The 6,867-nt window shown below is 35.5% G+C and overlaps 1 pseudogene; it reads left to right on the top strand.

Annotated features, from left to right (window-relative positions):
* The first annotated feature begins 5,493 nt into the window (after window positions 1-5,493).
* On the top strand, window positions 5,494-6,293 carry LOC18048429 (annotated as a pseudogene).
* The last annotated feature ends 574 nt before the right edge of the window (window positions 6,294-6,867 follow it).

Raw genomic sequence — 6,867 nt, 5'->3', positions numbered from 1 at the left:
AGATGTTGTAATTAAATTTGTTTCTACTGAAAATCAGCTTACAGATATCTTTACAAAACCTCTTAGCGAAGAGCATTTTATAAAGATAAGACATGAGCTTGGAATGATGAATGTTGCATCTTGACTTATGTTTTACTATATGACTTGATATGTTTGTTATTTTATGGTTTTATGTTTCATGCATTAAATGGCTTATTGAAAAGTTTTAAATCTCAAAATGATTTAAAACTAATCAATTTTTAAAAGCCAAAAATAAAATGGTGTGTATAATACAAGTATAAGAGCTTGCCAAAATTCAATTAGAGATGAAAAGATTTCCAAGTCTAAACCGGTATACCACTTCCTCTCATACAGAAAACCGCTTTCTTATTGATTCCTCTCGGGACAAATTCTGGATAACCGGATTTAGCAAACCGATAAGCCGGATTAGCTTTGGTTGCTCTCGGGTCAACATTCGGATACCCGGATTTATCAAACCGGAAAGCCGGATGTATTCTGGAGCTCACTGGATGCAAACCGGTCATCCAGTTATTTAATCCGGAAAATCAGATTTGCTAAGCCTCCTCTCTGCCTCAAAACCAGATAGTCGGTTCTTCCAATTCGAAAACCGAATTCGTGAAGCAATGTTCTGTCTCAAAACTGGCCAGCTGGTTATGCAAACCGGCAAGCCGAATCGGCACTTGACACATTCTATAAGCTATCCGGACAACCGGATCACACAACCAACAAGCCGTTTTCGGCTTTCATGCTTCTGGACACTAACCGGTTAGCCGGTTAGTGACATCCGGCAGGCCGGATTCGAGACTATATTAATTGTTCATCTTCTCCCTCTCATTCGGCAATCCGGATCTCGTTCTCTCTCTAAACACCGATTCCTCTCTCTCGTTTTTCACTCCAAAATCCACCATTTCTACTCGGTTTTGATGCAAATCAATCCATAAATCTTAATCCCCATCCGTTCTTATGCCCAAAATCATACTTAAAATCCATTTTCAACATCTAAATCTCTAGATCCCAAATTCAACCTAGAGTTTAACCGAATTTTTCTCTCTCTAAAATTCTTCCCCTCAAGTCGTTTTTTATCCAAATTGCTTCTCAAAATCACTTTCAATCTTCATAATCTTCATTTTCTTTGTTTTTTTCAACCTCAAATCACTCCAAATCAACATGTCAAGCTCACGGCCGGTTTGAAGAAAAGGCAAAGAACCGGTTCAACCAACCAACCGGTCACGGGAAGCAAGGGGCACCTCCAACCAATCCAATTTTGAGTCCACACACTCTCAGAACAAGAAACATCTAGTCAAACGGTTTCAACAAAGCTTCAGGACTCGTGAGGTACTCAATACACCTTATGTTTTACCGGATTGGATTCATACTCTCAATATTAGTCATAGAAATTTATTTCAATTGTTGGGAAATGTTGGTTGGATTGATGCACTTATGATTAAGGAGAATTTGTATCCCGACTTGGTGAAAGTGTTTTACTTGAATATGGACGTTTCCGAGGAGAACAAGACTCGAGTAATCACCAATGTTGGAGGAGTTATGATTGATTTTGATGTTTCCCTGTTAAACTCTATCCTAGTATCATCCGATTTTGGCCTAGAAATTTATTCGCCTAGGAAATCTCCTAAACTTGCTAGTTATGTTCATGTTGACGCCATTCGTAATATTTGTCAGCGTAATGATCTTTCTGTTGAAGATTGTACCATTCATTTCCGCACTCAGTCTTTGTCTTCAAACTCGCATTTTGCTTCGCATTATTCAATCCATTGTACTTCCTAGATCAGGGTATTTGAATGAGGTTTCTCACATGGACGTTGCTTTAATTGACGGTATTTTTAGACGTCGTCCGGTTAACTTGGGTTATACCATCATTCGAACCATGTTGACCATACCTGCCTTGATTACCCACTCCCTTCCATATGGTCACTTCATTACCTGAATCCTTAAATATTTTGATGTACCGATTCAAGAACCGTCGTGTAGATCGTCTAAGGGTATCGGGGATGATATTATTTTCGGCTTAGGCTTTGAGTGGAAAAATGGCACTTGGGTCAAATTCACTGAAAACAAGTTTACCTTTCTTGCTCTAAGTGATGATCGGCCACTTAATGCTGTGGTTCCAGCCGATCAACTACCCGTTTTCTCACTCTCATTTCGGGGACAGCGTTGACGCCGAGATCCTCCTATGATTGCTTCAGCTCCTAGTGCCTCTGCATCCGCTTCATCACCTCCACAGCCTCCTACCTCTGAAGAGGTTACTCTTCAGCAGCTTATGGATGAGATGCGGCGGACTGAGTTTCAGCAGCAGCAGCAGCAGCTCATTCATGGACAGCGCCTTCTCTTTGAGCACTTCGGCATTCCATATCCGTATCCACCTCCATCACCACCATCCTCACCACCTCAGTAGTCTCTTATGCTTGTATTTGGACACACCTACATTTCATTTACTGCATTATGTTCTTTTATTTTCGACTATATGGATGGTTATTATGCTTTTGTATTATGTATTTGTTTTGGATGATACGGATTTGTTTTGATTATTTGTTATGGATTATATGGATTTCCTTATGCTTATGGATATTTTTTTTAACTAATGTGCTTGTATTACGACTTTGATAATTGATAGGGGGAGCTTTTATTATTTTTTATAATGAAGGGGGAGAATAATTTAATATGTGTTATAAAAAGTGTTATAAAAATATGCATGTATGCAGGGGGAGTCTTTTTAATAACTTGCATTGATTAAGGGGGAGCTTTTAATAACTAGATTAAATTTTTATAATGTGTTTTGCCATCATCAAAAATGGGGAGATTGTTAGCCTATATGGCTATAGATATTGATTTTGATGATAACAAACCACATGTATTGATTAAACAAAGATTTATGAATTGTGCTTTTTAAGAAAATGATGTTATGGAATTAAAGTGTTTTGGACTAAAATGAAAGTATTTTAAAACCTTTGATATTGTTTTAAAATTTCAGATTTGGACCTATTTGAAACTATTTAAATATTTTGGGTCATTCTATAATTTCACCTAATTTGGGTGAAATCATAATTTCAGAAAGTTTTGGGATTGACAAAGCATTATTTAGAAATTCTGAAATTTGACCTATTTGAAAGCTTTGATAACGTTTTGGGCCATAATACAGTTTTATAAAGTTTTGGGGTCGAATTATAAAATTAGAAAATATTTCACTGTAGAAGTTACTGTAGCAAGTGGCTAACCGGATATGGTAAACAGCAATCCAGATTCGGGGCAGTAAGCTTCTAGAGCATAAACGACTATCTGGATTTTGCAAGCGGCAATCCGGATTTCAAAAGCGGCTAACCAGATATGAAAAGCCGCATATCGGATATTCTGAAATTTAAATTTTTGCCTTAATGGTAACATAAAAGCGGCTAACCGTATTCCATAAACGGTAAGCCGGTTATGACCAAAATGTGCATAACAGTTAGGTTTTGAGCTCAAACTATATAAACTCAAATCTAATTCATTTTCAAGTCCTCTAGCAAGTATAAACAAAAAGCATACGAGATATCTTGAGCTTTCAATTTGCAAATCACAAACACATTGAATCATCTCTTGTTCTTCATTTTTGAATATCTACTCTTTGAGTGAGTTTTGTTGTAAATTTAATTTCTTCATCTTAATTGTAAGTGTTTGAGCGTGTGAGACACTTGAGTGAAGAGATTGTGAGATAATCTCTTTGTTGTAAAGGTTCATTGACACCTTGAAGTCAATTGTAAACGATTGAAGCCTTAAATAGTGAAATTCTTAAGCTTGGATCGCTTGGAGGCGTGGACGTAGGCGGGGATTACCGAACCACGTAAAAAAATCGTGTATTTGTTTCTCTTCTCCCTTACTCATTTGTTATTGTGCTTTTATTGAACTTATTGTTTTCAATTTTATTAAGAAGTTAGATTGTTTGTTATGTGGATTTGTTAGGATAATTTTTAAAATACCAATTCACCCCCCTCTTGGGTTGCACACTTATATTTCATGATGAAGATTTGACAAAACTGCTTGTGTTACTTGGTTTTCGTAGTCTTAAAAAAACATTTGATATATGTATTCAAGACATGAGATTTCAGTGACTTATTAAATATAATATATCTATTACTTTTGAGAGTAATTTTCTTAAACTTTAAGTCTCATGGCCTATACTAATTTAAGTTGCCTCATTAATTAAGTATTTCACACTTTTTAAGACATTGTTAGATAGTGATATCACCCTTAAACTTTATAGGATTTCAATTTATCATCTTATTTACGAAACAATATTCTTATCTTTACTGTGTATTATTTCGTACATTGGAAAAAGATGATGAATGTATTTACCCGCTAAGTACTGTCATTGAGCATTTAATTGTCAAGGTGAAAAGGTCATTGATGCAAGGTTGAATTTATGGCCCTCATAAAACCATGAGTTTCTTACTGTTGGACTGAAAAAAATTTTGTAGTACAGTAAAAATATTTTATTTAATTAATGTATGTATACTTTGTGTAATTTAATTAAATATAACTATATATTATATGATGAAATTCATTTTTAACTCTTAAGTGCAACCTAGTGTATATAAAATCATAGTAAAATGCGTATTATAGCCTCTCTTCCTACTTGTACAAGTGATAATAGCAATACTATGATGAGCATATAAGTTGGGCAGAGACCAGAATCGAGGCACTTTGACTTGAGCCAGTGACTTGCGCATTTAATAGAAATTATTCTATATTTAGAACATGTCTTATTTTTAGACTAATACTTAATAAAAAGAGATCGCAAGCACATGTAAATGGACTAAAACGACCCAGTCCTTGTGGATTATTTAATTAATATGTTTACTTGAAAGATTCCACGAATTAAGTACTTATTTTTTTCGGTGTATTAAATCATCTGATATCGAAAGATTATATTGAGCCTTAACTAATTCAAATTTGAGCCGAGTATGACTATTAGGACGGTAAAACTCTCTCAATAAGTATTTAATACAGTTGCATTCTCAAACTTTGAATTGAGACCTTAGTTAAACTAAAACAACCCCATGCCAACTGATTTACGCGCTTGCTGTTATTAAGCACTCATCTTTAGTTACATACTAGGAAGGATACTGCTGAGAAAATGATGATTAAGAAAATAAGTTGTGAAGGATCATTAACAATTAAGAAAAAAAAATTTGTGCGGCATGTTTCTCATGTGAATAGGAGAATTTTTGTTCGAATAAATTGATGCGCCGGTGAACATGATGAGCGTTGTGTACTTGCCAAACTCATCAAATCATACGAGTTTGGTTGGTTTGCACAAAGCATTGACGTGGCTAATAAAATTAAATTCCACGTGTGAATCCTAAAGCCACACTCACACAAGCTTTGCGTATGGAAGCCTTCCTTCATTTGCTCTGTTTTACTCAGAATACAAATAGATTTATTCTTAACAAACGCAAACACACACTTTGTGGTTATAAATTGAAGTAGTTAAATAATGGGATGGGAAACCAACTTCAACTTCTTGATTATGTATTAGTTCCGTCTGGGATGCTAATAATGGTAACATACCACCTATGGCTTCTCTATCAAACTGTAAAGCATCCCACAAAGACTGTTATCAGCATCAATGCAATCAACCGCCACTTCTGGGTTGGTGCTATGATGGAAGTTGTGTCCAAGAATGGAGTTCTGCAGTCCAGACACTAAGAAACAACATCATGGGGTCAACACTATTGGCATCAACCGCTCTCACTCTCAGCTCCCTTATTGCGGTTCTGATGACGAGTAGCAGTGGAGATCAATCAACGTGGTTTATATTTGGAGACAAAAGCGATCTTTTTTTCTCCATAAAGTTTTTCTTAACATTGGTATGTTTCTTTGTGGCATTCTTGCTCAACGTTCAGTCTATTAGGTACTACAGCCATGCGAGCATTCTTATTAATGTGCCCTTTAAGAAGATGCCGTCTAATGTTCATCATCACCAACTCACTGCTGAGTATATATAAAGGACTGTCAATAAGGGAAGCCATTTCTGGTCTTTAGGCCTTTGTGCTTTCTATTTCTCTTTCCCACTCTTCTTATGGATCTTTGGTCCAATATCTATGCTTTTGACCAACTTTCTTCTTGTTTTTGCGCTTTACTTCCTCGATGTCACCGTCACCTTCGAATTTGGATGGGCTCTCTGCAAAAACGAAGAGGAAGAAGCAGTAGCCACCTCTCTCTCTACTTGAACGAGAAAAACTTTTGTACATCAAAGTATGAATATAATACTACATTTTTTACTTATTATGCTTTCTTTTTCTGTTTCTTTTCTTGTTTTAACAGTCTACACCACTTATTAAGAGTAACATTTTGTTGTGGATGGACTATTGAATGTTTAGTGCCTTCACTCTTCTTCTCAATGCTTAGCAGTTTTGTATTTAGGGGCTTTCTTATCAATTTCTGTTCTATTTTTGCATCAAGTAATAAAAGCTTTCTTATTAGGAATAATAATAATAAAAGCCTTTCAAGGCCAATGGTAATATGGTATGGTATCTACGGGCGGGATTTCGAATTTGTTTTTGCCGAACCGAACCGAATCAAATTGTAATTTATCAATTCAATTCGGTTCGTTCTAAGAGCAAAAATCTAACAGGTCAAGAAATAGAATCGATTGGTTATGTGTTCGATGCAACTCAAAATCGAAAACTAAATTGAAAAACCAATTGTATTAATCGTGCACAATATATATAAACAAAAAAAACCTAAAAGCTAAATTCTAAAACTCAAACTTCTCTCTCAAAATGGCCGCTCTCAATCTCATAGATTCACACTCAAAACACATCACTCTTTTTCCATATTTTTTCTCATTGCCATTATCATCATCTCAGCCTG

This window comes from Citrus clementina, unplaced genomic scaffold, assembly GCF_000493195.1.
Source record: "Citrus clementina cultivar Clemenules unplaced genomic scaffold, Citrus_clementina_v1.0 scaffold_3, whole genome shotgun sequence".
NCBI lineage: Eukaryota > Viridiplantae > Streptophyta > Magnoliopsida > Sapindales > Rutaceae > Citrus > Citrus x clementina.
The sequence above is the reverse complement of the archived record's forward strand: the minus strand, read 5'-3'. Positions and strand labels throughout refer to the sequence as shown.